General features: G+C 41.6%; 2 protein-coding genes across 4 annotated transcripts in view; one reads left to right on the top strand and one right to left on the bottom strand.

Annotated features, from left to right (window-relative positions):
* The window catches only part of mv (lysosomal-trafficking regulator mauve), a 488,369-nt gene that overhangs the window by 266,232 nt on the left and 209,156 nt on the right, over nucleotides 1-12,981 (bottom strand). The gene's annotated exons all lie outside the window — the stretch shown is intronic.
* Nucleotides 1-12,981, top strand: part of LOC145987560 (uncharacterized) — a 138,863-nt gene that overhangs the window by 1,831 nt on the left and 124,051 nt on the right. The gene's annotated exons all lie outside the window — the stretch shown is intronic.

The raw sequence follows: 12,981 nt of genomic DNA, 5'->3' as shown, positions 1-12,981 counted from the left end.
GTCAGAACTTTTTACTGGTTAAAGCTACGTCGAAAAAACCTTCACCATTGCATTTCTCGTGAAATTCTAGCCTGATTTGATAATTCATATCACCCCCTTCCCATTTAAAATTCTGAAGTTGAATTCAAGATTGCGGACATCAAGATGGCCGCCGATCGTGAGAGTGGCCTCAATGTGGTTCCCTCTTGGCCTCATAACAATTGGTCATCACCATTTCCATGTTGCGCGATGCAGTGGCCTTGTACCGAGGGTGTTAAGTGACTTTTTGAGCCACCCTGTAGAATACTAATCTACGAAAAATTGTTAATTGTACAAGAATTTCAAACTCAAATTTAACTAATCAACTTCAATATATCTTATCTTGCAATAATATTCCGTCTGTCTGATTGTTCTGCAAAGGACACAAACCAACTAAACGGATTGAATTTTATTTTTCGAGCAGTTTTCTTTTCCTTCTTCGATAAAAATAAAAGCTAAAGTGTAAAAACTTGCTTCAGGGCATTTATAAATATGTATAAATTCAATCGAATATGGATTAATAAAAGTTGCAATTTTTCACGTCTACGGAGAAAAATTCACGCAGAATTCCCGGAGCCAATGAGTCACGCAGAATTCCCAGAGAGTAGCCACCGTGTATGAGAAATGCTTAGAAGGCATTTAAGCATTCACGTGTTTGACAATCATATCTAATTTTTCTTATTTAGCGTCGGTTTCTCTGTCTATTTTAGCTAATCGCGACGATGGAGATGAGTGATGATATGACAAAATTGATGGAGGCACACCAGGGCCGCCATTATGGGTGTGCGACGCGTGCCACCGCACAGGGACTTGCGCTTTCGAAATGTGTAGGTCCTATATAACATTATTGAATCTTTTATTCATATAAATTTCTTGCGCAAAGGTGATCACTAGGGCTCGGATAGTTATGCACTAAAAAAACTCAAAATATGCATGTAAATATGCACTAAAAAGTGTAAAATATGCACTTAAATATGCACTTTAAAAACCCGTTTAATTTATAAATGCTGTATATTACAAACTATGAAAGATTACATGCCAGGCAATGAATATGCCTTATTCTGAATGCTCATTCGCTACACAGATTTTCTTCAATTAATATGGTTCTGCGTTAAATTAAACCCAATACATTACAGATGAAGATCATGATTGCATTTGATAACAACATGATGTCTCAAATTTTCGAACTTGAAACTCCTTCTGTTTTCAGCTAGAATAGTCTTATATTCAGAAAACACACGTTCCACTTCGCAAGATACAAGTGAACTGTATTTTATGGCAACAAAATCAGACACATCAAGTTCCAGATCATCCACACGTTGTCCATGTGTATGCAGAATTTTGCAAACTTTCACCATTATTGCATACCCACTGTTCTTTTTTCAATACTGCATCCAATTTCTGTACATACAGAGGATCTTCAACCTGGGCGAGGGCCTCTTTAACGTCTTCTATAATTTTGATGCTTGTTTGAAGTTGTAATTTGTTTGAATTTGTTCAAAGAAGAAAGACAAGAAAAGATAAAGAAAAGAGAAGTGAGAAGAAGAAAAATAAATACAGTATATGCTCGGTGTTGGTTGTGGGTACAAAAATATGCACATCAACAACTTATTTTCATACAAATATGCACCTGCATACGAAATATGCATTTTTAGTTAAAAATCCTTAAATATGCATTTGCATATGCAAAATGCATAATTATCAGAGCCCTAGTGATCACACTAGATGACCTCAACTTTCTACCGATTGCCTGTTACAAATTATTATTGGAGGGGGCACAGACACCGTGCTTCTTTATGCTGAAGTTGACACACACTAAATTTCAGTCCGCCGCCTCTGCGCTGTTGAGGAAAAATGAAAAGAGGATGGATTGTGTCAAGGAAAATTGTCCCGGTCGGCATATTTATTTTTCTGTGAAACAAATCCCCAGCTGGAATACGTGTAAATAAAGATCTGGATAACTTTTACTTCCGATGTTATATCCTATCATATGCGCAAGGGCACACGCAGGGAGATATCCCCGAGAATTTTGTCAACACGTTCCAAGTCAAATCATTTTCTTTTAAAACAGTATTGCCTGCGGCTTCCATCAAAGCATTATGCAATGTACGTAAAAATCGGCCAACAGTCGCTATGCCGAAAGAAGCTTCTCTTGTTTGAAATTAATCAAGACGTGTTCGAGAACTGGTGCCGCGGTGGTCCGGTCGGTCGGCGTCTGACTGGCACTCAGGGCAACCTGGTTCAATTCTCGGAGCAGGTGATCTAATGTCGGAATTATCCCGGCCTTGTCCCTGCAGAAAGGGGCTCTGGGGTTCACACCCAACCTAAAGTAAATTACTACCTAGGACATATCTTGGACATAAAGGCTGCCTTTATACTAATCTCGTAAGTCTCCAAAAAATGGCCTACATTGAGAATGTGAGAGACCCTACATCTACAATCCCCCATGTACCTCCATGGCACGATGCAACGTGCGCGGGGAACTTTTCCTTTACTTATTTGAGAACTAAATGTATTTTTAAAAAGACTCGTTTTACTGGCCCCATAATCAATAGAAAGTGAAGCGGTGTCGAAATTCGACTTCGTGAAGCAGGATATAAATTTTATGTAAAGGTAAGCCAGATGGTTCTCTCTTCATTGTATTTATGTGTTCCCTAAAGTTAATAATTATCTCTACAATCCACACCATGTGAAATCTTAATGAGTTCGTAACACAAATGTGTAAATCTTTAAGTGACAAAAACACATGCATGTACGAATATTGAAATATACAGCCATAGAGGGTGTCTCTGTGAACTACGGACAAGTTTTCACAGTATGTAGAAGACATCATTGTGAACGAACAATTCCATACCGGACACCGAAAAATTCCAATTAATCAGAATATTTCGACTTCAATATATTTGTTAATGAAAATTGCTGTGCAAAATCAATTGACAGTGGTGTTCGTCCGTCATCCTCCAAATTTGGAAGCGGGAAGCAACGCCCCTCCCATACCCTCCGGTTATATCGTTTGATCGCTCACCGCCAATGTCGCGAAAGCATTTTCTGTTACCGCAGTCGAGAGAATGGTTATCTTTCCTGGTGGTTGCCAGCTTGCGCAGCAAGTAGCTTCACAATTACGGCTATAACTTAAGACAGACCAAAAACCGTTAAAATTAATATTTGGACACTGCACAGATGACGGTCTCCTCTCAGCAGCATTGATTTCTCACTTAGTGAGAAAGGATTTCCTTTTGTAGCTGGTGAACCGGTACCGGGTCGTGGTGCGGCGCGGCGGTTGAAATACACTGCCATAATGTACTGACGTCTTTAGTACGTTATTCGGCAGGAAAAGACGTCAGTAACAACGGTGAATTTGTACTGCATGGGTACATACACAGAAGACAAAGTAACATCAGAGATACACGTATTATACGTTTATCTGTGGTAACATGTTTTAAGAGGGTTAGTAGCACCTAAACAAGGCGTGAAATGGCAAATAGCTATTAAGAAAAGTTTTGTCTCTATGTCCTGTACACGCTGCCATCAGTGGCGAAGCGTGACATTTTTAAGTAGTCATCGCAAGATTTGCCAAACGTCAGGGTCGATCTTTTAACGGAAAAGGGGGGTGCACAATATTTATCTGCGATAAACGCCAAGCACACTGCCAATTTAATATAAAAACTCATACCACAGACCTTACGACTACAAGAGACATAATTCTATCCCATACGATGAGAATTATTAAATATGATTGAAACTGAAATGCAAACACCTCAATTGTCGCGTTTAAAGGTAAGAACCTTTATGGTCCGCCTCCAGATGTTGTTTTGATAAAGAAAAGCAGATTTCATATCGTTCAATATGTACTTTTCCTCTTAACAAGTAGAAATAGCAGACATTCGCAGTGGCGTGCCCAGGATTTTCGAAGGGGGGTGGGGTTACATGTATGTTTTAGTAGTCATTCCTCAATTCCTCATTTTGCCATCTTTTCCTGCCTGTCACGATCTTCTTTTTCTGTTTTTAAGAATATTGAGCCTAAGCAGGGATTATGACCCTCCTTGAGCACGCCTCTGGACACGCGGAATAATCTTGATGGCTCCAGAGAAACCCTGCCTTGTCTGTAAACATGGGGATGGGGGCTAAAAAATAGGCCTGTTATGACCCAGGTCTGCCTGTTCGGAGGCGTTCGGCTGTTCTCGACACCGTCAGAGACCAGAGGGATTCGCACCATTTCTGCGATGAACTGAGGCGGCCCTTCTAACAACATTGCCTTCAACAGGAAATTTGACGGGAGTGTTTGGCGCGAGGGGTAGTACTGAGCCCTCATTTCGATGCGCTAAGATTAACGAATCTCTTGCGTATTTCGAGCTGTTTCATGCTGTCGCTTGGCTTATTTTGCACAAATATGCGAGTATTCCGACTTATTTTTTTTACTTCTTCTCTAAAATATTTAAAATGTAATATTTGTATTATCCTGCTTGGTCATCGCCGCATCTTCCGATGACCGGACGCTTCGCCTCTATTTTTAAAGCAAGAGATGAAATTATTGTGTGTGTGTGTTTAGTGCTTTTAAGGTGGTCTTCTTCTACACTATTTATTATCAATGTTGTTCTTTTATTATCCGTTATCGATAATTTTCAAATTTTGTGATAGCTCTATAACACAATTTTGTTTAAACGTGCGGTTGACTACCCCTCAGGAACCCGGGTTCGACTTGGAGGGTGGATGGTCTCACGTGGGAATTTCCCCGCCAATGTCCCTGTGTACTAGGGTCTGGGCACAACACAGCCTTACACAAATGGGTGCCTATAGGAGGGGGCAAAACTTAGGAGTTAAGGCCGCCGCTGAGTGGTGTTAGTCATATCTCCATTTCGGCCGAGAAAGAGAATGCGTTGTTCCCTGAACCTCCATGAACCTTCATGGCAGGATGAAGGTACACTCACGGACACTTCTGGGTTGTAATAATCCCATTGGGAATCAATGGGATTGTTACAACCCAGAACTGTCCGTGACTGTACAACGGATAGGTTTACCTACACCTTGAGAGTGTTCACCTATTTTTCTATTTTTGATAACGTCACACTACAAACTTTATTCCTGGGCGACCAGTTAACAAGACTTACATGGCAAATGATACGTGGAGTGGTCAGCGAAACGTGCTACGAAACCAGAGGCCCCAGGTTCGAAACCTCGTTAAGGTATGGATGTCTCATCGTGTTTGAACCATCATCTATTTCAGCATACATCATTCATATCAGAGTCACGATTGACCCAATGGGTACTAATGCGCAGTGTTGCCACAATCTGTAAGCACAATTTCCCTTTCCAAGGGGTAAAATTTCCCTTTTTTGCACATTTTTTCCCTTCATCTAAAGAATTATTATTATTAATAATAATACAAGTAATAATAATTAAATATAATCGTTGACCCATGTTCGTATGTATGTATAAAATGTTAATCAATTTAACTTTTAAATGCTACGACGCCAGGGGTACCGGGTTCGAATCCCGGCCTGGGCATGGCTGTTTGTGAGTGTTATTCATAAATTTGATCATATCATCATATGATATCATTACTCATTCCCATCTTTGCAATTAGCCAAAAGTGGCAGAAAAGCGAAGTAAAATAAACCAAATCAATAAACAATAAAATCAATAACTTTTAAATGTTTTTTTGGAAGATTTAGATTTTATTTCTAAACCAAGCTAATTTTTTTGTTTTGAGGTGAAAGTTAAAACTATGTTATAGTTGGCAACTGAAGATTTTCATCAGTAAAAAGCAAAACACACAAACAGAGATTGGATTTAGGGAGGCCAATGCCCCTTGTCTTCATCACACCATCAGAAGAAAATTAAAAATATTTTACACAAAATGCTGTTCTACAGGCGCACATATAAAGAGTTTGTGTGGAAAATCACATTTTTGCCTCCCCATAAAAATGTTAAGTTCGGCGCATGGATATACGCGTTTTATTAAAAAAAAAGATATATATATATATATATAGTACATAGGGGTGGCCAGATCCGGATCCTGGCGGATCCGGTTGGTTCCGGATCCTTAGGATCCGGATCCTAAAATTTTTCGGATCCGGATCTGTGGATCCGGATCCGGATCCGCGGATCCGGAATTTTCAGATCCGGATCCGCGGATCCGGAATTTTCAGATCCGGATCCGGATCCAGAACTTTCGGATCCGGATCCGCGGATCCGGAATTTTCAGATTCGGATCCGGATCCGGATCCAGAACTTTCGGATCCGGATTCAGAACTTTCGGATCCGGATTCAGAATTTTCGGATCCGGATCCAAAACTTTCAGATCCGGATCAGGTACTTTCGGATCCGGATCCGGTACTTTTGGATCCGGATCCGGAATTTTCGGATCCGGATCCGTTTTGCCATTCCACATGCGCTTCTTTGGAAAGTAAGAATGTGCTTATAACATATTGTTACCTGCTAATGTACATATATATATATAATATACATACACACACATATATATATATATATATAATGTGTGTGCTCGCGTGCGCGGTTTGTAATTAATTAATACACTTACTTACTAGGGAGGTCTAAGTCTCCCCCTCCGATTTCCATGAAACTTGGCAGGTGTATAGAGCCCCCCCCCCCTCAAATGTCAAGATGAGGAGAAATTGAAGTCCCCGAAACCACGTAAATATGGCATAGGAAGAAACAGGGGGCATACGGCCTCTCTATACACCTGTCAAATTTCATGGGAATCGGAGGGGGACACAGGGGTCAGATGATTCCCACGGCAATTTGTCCTAATCTTGACATTTGAGGCGGGTTTTGCCCCCTAAAACAGTATTTTAGCCGAAACAAAAAAACACGTATTTCTTCCTTTGGGCCCCTCTATACACCTGCGAAGTTTCATGAAAATCGGAGGGGAACACAGGGGTCAGATCCTTACTTCAATTTGTCCTCATCTTGACATTTGAGGGAATTTTGCCCCCTGAAACAGTTTTTAGCTCAAACAAAAAAACACGTAATTCTTCCTTCGGGCCCCTCTATACACCTGCCACGTTTCATGGAAATCGGAGGGGAACTCAGGGGTCAGATCCCCACTTCAATTTGTCCTCATCTTGACATTTGAGAGGAGGTTGCCCTCTAGAACAATTTTTTTTCCGAAACAAAAAAACACGTATTTCTTCTGCCAAGTTTCATGGAAATCTGAGGGGGACACAGGGGTCAGATCCCCACTTCAATTTGTCCTCATCTTGACAATTCAGTGGGTTTCGCCCTGTAAAACCGTTTTTTAGCTGAAACAAAAAACAAACATGTATTTCTTCCTTTGGGCCCCACTATACACCTGCCAAGTTTCATGGAAAGCGGAGGGGGACACACAAATCAAATGCCCACTTAAATTTGTCCTCATATTGACATTTGAGGGGGGTTGCCCCCTAAAATCGTTTTTTAGCCGAAACAAAAAAAACACGTATTTCTTCATTTGGGCCCGTTTATACACACACCTACCAAGTATCATGGAAATCGGAGGGGGACACAGGGGTCCGATCCTCACTTCAATTTGTCCTCATCTTGACATTTGAGGGGGTTGTGCCCCCTAAAACCGTTTTTTAGCTGAAACAAAAAAAGCACTTATTTCTTCCATTGGGCCCCACTATACACCTGCCAAGTTTTATGGAAATGGGAGGGACACAGGGGTCAGATCCTCACTTCAATTTGTCCTCATCTTGACATTTGAGGGGGTTTTGCCCCCTAAAACCGTTTTTTATCTGAAACAAAAAAACACGTATTTCTTCCATTGGGCCCCACTATACAGTATACACCTGCCAAGTTTCATGGAAATCGGAAAGACACAGGTGTCAGATCCTCACTTCAATTTGTCCTCATCTTGACATTTGAGGGGGTATTGCCCCCTAAAACCGTTTTTTAGCTGAAACAAAAAAAAACACGTATTTCTTCATTTGGGCCCGTTTATACACACACCTGCCAAGTATCATGGAAATCGGAGGGGGACACAGGGTCAGATCCTCACTTCAATTTGTCCTCATCTTGACATTTGAGGGGGTTTTGCCCCCTAAAACCGTTTTTTTTATCTGAAACAAAAAAACACGTATTTCTTCCATTGGGCCCCACTATACAGAGGGATGGCCAAACGGATCCGGATCCGAAAAATCCGGATCCGTTTGGATCCGGATCCGGATCTCCTTGGATCCGAATCCGAGAAATCCGGATCTACTTGGATCCGGATCCGTAAATTCCGGATCCGGATCCGAGAGCTCCGGATCCGCGGATCCGGATCCGGGTCTGAAAGTTTCGGATCTGGATCCGGATCCGAGAGTTCCGGATCCGCGGATCCGGATCCGGGTCTGAAAGTTTGGGATCTGGATCCGGATCCGAAAATCCGGATCCGGATCCAAGAGTTTCGTATCTCAATCCCATTATAATATTACCACACCTTAGTCCTACAAGAATTTTTTTCAAGTGTTGTTCCTAAAATACTTTGCTACGCATCGGCTAACACACTCGTGCACAAATGTCCGAAGTGATTTTGTAAATGCCATTGAAACGAATATGTATTCATTCGAATGTATTGGAAATGAAAACACACATAAATGTGAGACATTCCATTCCAGGATGAAACCTTTAACACATATAACAAGATAGAAATGTTATAGAAAAATTATACAATTGTTCTACAGTTACAGTTTTACAAATTAAAATAAAACATTATAATATATGTAGTGTTAAATAATTACAAAGTGTAAGACTAACAAGGGAGGTTATCTAAAGGTCCCCCTCCGATTTCCATGAAACTTGGCAGTATAGTGGGGCCCAAAGGAAGAATTACGTGTTTTTTTGTTTCAGCTAAAAAACGGTTTTAGGGGGCAAAACCCCCTCAAATGTCAAGATGAGGACAAATTGAAGTGAGGATCTGACCCCTGTGTCTTTCCGATTTCCATGAAACTTGGCAGGTGTATAAGGGGTGGCCAGATCCGGATCCTGGCGGATCCGAAATCCGGATCCGGTTGGTTCCGGATCCTTAGGATCCGGATCCTAAAATTTTTCGGATCCGGATCTGTGGATCCGGATCCGGATCCGCGGATCCGGAATTTTCAGATCCGGATCCGCGGATCCGGAATTTTCAGATTCGGATCCGGATCCGGATCCAGAACTTTCGGATCCGGATTCAGAACTTTCGGATCCGGATCCAGAATTTTCGGATCCGGATCCAAAACTTTCGGATCCGGTACTTTCAGATCCGGATCAGGTACTTTCGGATCCGGATCCGGTACTTTTGGATCCGGATCCGGAATTTTCGGATCCGGATCCGTTTTGCCATCCCACATGCGCTTCTTTGGAAAGTAAGAATGTGCTTATAACATATTGTTACCTGCTAATATACATATATATATAATATACATACACACACATATATCTATATATAGTGTGTGTGCTCGCGTGCGCGGTTTGTAATTAATTAATACACTTACTTACTAGGGAGGTCTAAGTCTCCCCCTCCGATTTCCATGAAACTTGGCAGGTGTATAGAGCCCCCCCCTCAAATGTCAAGATGAGGAGAAATTGAAGTCCCCGAAACCACGTAAATATGGCATAGGAAGAAACAGGGGGCATACGGCCTCTCTATACACCTGTCAAATTTCATGGGAATCGGAGGGGGACACAGGGGTCAGATGATTCCCACGGCAATTTGTCCTAATCTTGACATTTGAGGCGGGTTTTGCCCCCTAAAACAGTATTTTAGCCGAAACAAAAAAACACGTATTTCTTCCTTTGGGCCCCTCTATACACCTGCGAAGTTTCATGAAAATCGGAGGGGAACACAGGGGTCAGATCCTTACTTCAATTTGTCCTCATCTTGACATTTGAGGGGATTTTGCCCCCTGAAACAGTTTTTAGCTCAAACAAAAAAACACGTAATTCTTCCTTCGGGCCCCTCTATACACCTGCCACGTTTCATGGAAATCGGAGGGGAACTCAGGGGTCAGATCCCCACTTCAATTTGTCCTCATCTTGACATTTGAGAGGAGGTTGCCCTCTAGAACAAATTTTTTTCCGAAACAAAAAAACACGTATTTCTTCTGCCAAGTTTCATGGAAATCTGAGGGGGACACAGGGGTCAGATCCCCACTTCAATTTGTCCTCATCTTGACAATTCAGTGGGTTTCGCCCTGTAAAACCGTTTTTTAGCTGAAACAAAAAAAAACAACATGTATTTCTTCCTTTGGGCCCCACTATACACCTGCCAAGTTTCATGGAAATCGGAGGGGGACACACAAATCAAATGCCCACTTAAATTTGTCCTCATATTGACATTTGAGGGGGGTTGTCCCCTAAAATCGTTTTTTAGCCGAAACAAAAAAAACACGTATTTCTTCATTTGGGCCCGTTTATACACACACCTGCCAAGTATCATGGAAATCGGAGGGGGACACAGGGTCAGATCCTCACTTCAATTTGTCCTCATCTTGACATTTGAGAGGAGGTTGCCCTCTAGAACAAATTTTTTTCCGAAACAAAAAAACACGTATTTCTTCTGCCAAGTTTCATGGAAATCTGAGGGGGACACAGGGGTCAGATCCCCACTTCAATTTGTCCTCATCTTGACAATTCAGTGGGTTTCGCCCTGTAAAACCGTTTTTTAGCTGAAACAAAAAAAAACAACATGTATTTCTTCCTTTGGGCCCCACTATACACCTGCCAAGTTTCATGGAAATCGGAGGGGGACACACAAATCAAATGCCCACTTAAATTTGTCCTCATCTTGACATTTGAGGGGGTTTTGCCCACTAAAACCGTTTTTTTATCTGAAACAAAAAAACACGTATTTCTTCCATTGGGCCCCACTATACACCTGCCAAGTTTCATGGAAATCGGAAAGACACAGGGGTCAGATCCTCACTTCAATTTGTCCTCATCTTGACATTTGAGGGGGTTTTGCCCCCTAAAACCGTTTTTTTATCTGAAACAAAAAAACACGTATTTCTTCCATTGGGCCCCACTATACACCTGCCAAGTTTCATGGAAATCGGAAAGACACAGGGGTCAGATCCTCACTTCAATTTGTCCTCATCTTGACATTTGAGGGGGTTTTGCCCCCTAAAACCGTTTTTTAGCTGAAACAAAAAAACACGTAATTCTTCCTTTGGGCCCCACTATACTGCCAAGTTTCATGGAAATCGGAGGGGGACCTTTAGATAACCTCCCTTGTTAGTCTTACACTTTGTAATTATTTAACACTACATATATTATAATGTTTTATTTTAATTTGTAAAACTGTAACTGTAGAACAATTGTATAATTTTTCTATAACATTTCTATCTTGTTATATGTGTTAAAGGTTTCATCCTGGAATGGAATGTCTCACATTTATGTGTGTTTTCATTTCCAATACATTCGAATGAATACATATTCGTTTCAATGGCATTTACAAAATCTCGTCTGACATTTTATGTTTAACATAAACAGGTAAGATTATTTTTGTGCACGACTGTGTTAGCCGATGCGTAGCAAAGTATTTTAGGAACAACACTTGAAAAAAAATCTTGTAGGACTAACTAATGAAAAATTTATTTGTAATCGAAGATCATAATACCTTTTAAGGTGTGGTAATATTATAATGGGATTGAGGTACGAAACTCTCGGATCCGGATCCGGAACTTTCGGACCCGGATCCGGATCCCGAATTTTCGGACCCGGATCCGGGATTTTCGGATCCGGGATTTTCGGATCCAGATCCGGAATTTTCGGATCCGGATCCGGGATTTTCGGATCCGGATCCGGGATTTTCGGATCCGAATCCGGGATTTTCGGATCCGGATCCGGATTTCTCGGATCCGGATCCGGAATTTACGGATCCGGATCCAAGTAGATCCGGATTTCTCGGATTCGGATCCAAGCAGATCCGGATCCAAACGGATCCGGATTTTTCGGATCCGGATCCGTTTGGCCATCCCTAGTGTATAGTGGGGCCCAATGGAAGAAATACGTGTTTTTTTGTTTCAGATAAAAAAACGGTTTTAGGGGGCAAAACCCCTCAAATGTCAAGATGAGGACAAATTGAAGTGAGGATCTGACCCTGTGTCCCCCTCCGATTTCCATGATACTTGGCAGGTGTGTGTATAAACGGGCCCAAATGAAGAAATACGTGTTTTTTTTTTGTTTCAGCTAAAAAACGGTTTTAGGGGGCAAAACCCCCTCAAATGTCAAGATGAGGACAAATTGAAGTGAGGATCTGACCCCTGTGTCTTTCCGATTTCCATGAAACTTGGCAGGTGTATACTGTATAGTGGGGCCCAATGGAAGAAATACGTGTTTTTTTGTTTCAGATAAAAAACGGTTTTAGGGGGCAAAACCCCCTCAAATGTCAAGATGAGGACAAATTGAAGTGAGGATCTGACCCCTGTGTCTTTCCGATTTCCATGAAACTTGGCAGGTGTATAGTGGGGCCCAATGGAAGAAATACGTGTTTTTTTGTTTCAGATAAAAAAAACGGTTTTAGGGGGCAAAACCCCCTCAAATGTCAAGATGAGGACAAATTGAAGTGAGGATCTGACCCTGTGTCCCCCTCCGATTTCCATGATACTTGGCAGGTGTGTGTATAAACGGGCCCAAATGAAGAAATACGTGTTTTTTTTTGTTTCAGCTAAAAAACGGTTTTAGGGGGCAAAACCCCCTCAAATGTCAAGATGAGGACAAATTGAAGTGAGGATCTGACACCTGTGTCTTTCCGATTTCCATGAAACTTGGCAGGTGTATACTGTATAGTGGGGCCCAATGGAAGAAATACGTGTTTTTTTGTTTCAGATAAAAAACGGTTTTAGGGGGCAAAACCCCCTCAAATGTCAAGATGAGGACAAATTGAAGTGAGGATCTGACCCCTGTGTCCCTCCCATTTCCATAAAACTTGGCAGGTGTATAGTGGGGCCCAATGGAAGAAATAAGTGCTTTTTTTGTTTCAGCTAAAAAACGGTTTTA

This window comes from Lepisma saccharinum, chromosome 5, assembly GCF_977018435.1.
Source record: "Lepisma saccharinum chromosome 5, izLepSacc3.1, whole genome shotgun sequence".
NCBI lineage: Eukaryota > Metazoa > Arthropoda > Insecta > Zygentoma > Lepismatidae > Lepisma > Lepisma saccharinum.
Note: the sequence above shows the minus strand (reverse complement) of the source record. Positions and strands in the feature narration are given on the sequence as shown.